Source organism: Halyomorpha halys, unplaced genomic scaffold (assembly GCF_000696795.3).
Source record: "Halyomorpha halys isolate HHAL.00 unplaced genomic scaffold, Hhal_1.1 Scaffold1825.1, whole genome shotgun sequence".
In the NCBI taxonomy this organism is placed as follows: Eukaryota; Metazoa; Arthropoda; class Insecta; order Hemiptera; family Pentatomidae; genus Halyomorpha; species Halyomorpha halys.
In genome coordinates this window covers 14,232-15,279 of record NW_027114140.1, presented here as the reverse complement: position 1 = coordinate 15,279, position 1,048 = coordinate 14,232, and the positions used below count along the sequence as shown (strand labels likewise).

At 23.0% G+C, this 1,048-nt stretch overlaps 1 protein-coding gene across 1 annotated transcript in view; it reads right to left on the bottom strand.

The window, feature by feature from the left end:
- Positions 1-1,048, bottom strand: part of LOC106690691 (protein D3) — a 12,972-nt gene that overhangs the window by 9,995 nt on the left and 1,929 nt on the right. The gene's annotated exons all lie outside the window — the stretch shown is intronic.

The window sequence follows — 1,048 nt, the reverse complement described above, 5'->3', positions numbered from 1 at the left end:
GTCATAAAATATGGTATCTGACATTTATTAATAGTCAAATTTTTTGTTATTATTGGAATTTTTAGGGCTTACTTTATTATTTTAAAAAATTTTTTTGATATTTAATTATGGTAAGTAAATCCTGGTTTAAAATAAAGAATTGTAATTAACAAACATGTTAATATTGTAAAAGTCATTTTTTCAGTTACCATGTTTCATGAGTGCCTCAAACGTTGAATGGAAAATATATTCATAAATATAATTAAAAAAAAAAGTAATTTATAAAGCAAAATATGATTACATCAAAATATATAGTTATTTAAATATACTAAAAATACATAAATAAATTCAGAGCCAGATATATTATAATTATAGCAAAAAGTTCAAGGATCTTACATTAGAAATATTAAAGGTTTATTTTAATTATTATTATCAAACTGAATTGAGATATAATGAAAAAAATGCTAAAACTAACAATCAATATTCAATTTCAATTTAAAAAGTTTTTCTTTTAAATTAAAATGCAAAAGTGTCATGGCCTTATTGAGACTATCAGTAGTAAAGGTTTGTCTCATATCCAGGCTCGCTTAATTAGGTAATACCGTATTAATTTAATAAAACTAAATATCAAAGAAAATTAATTTGAAATTATAAAAATAAATAAAATATTGAGGAGATGAATTCAACTCGAACGGGTGGATGGTTCGGATTTGTTATATAATTATTTTCATTAATTATTTCTTGACCTTTATTTATTCTCAACTTTTATCATTAATTCTCCTTAATTTCCCTCTTTTAGTGTTTCTTTTTCTTTTTCTATTTCTCTCATATCTATTTACTTTTCTGTATCTTATTATCCTATAATGTCAAAATATTTTTTTTTTCCCCTAATGAAGCTCTACAAAGTGGAACGAAACATCAGCAAATAAATAGTTGTTAAACATTTTTCGTTCTTTTTTGACCACACCCCCGACCCATCTCCTTCATATTTTGAAAAATATGGTCAATCAATTATATATAAAATAAATAAAGTATTTCCATTTTATCAAGATCATTCACCCATTATGAG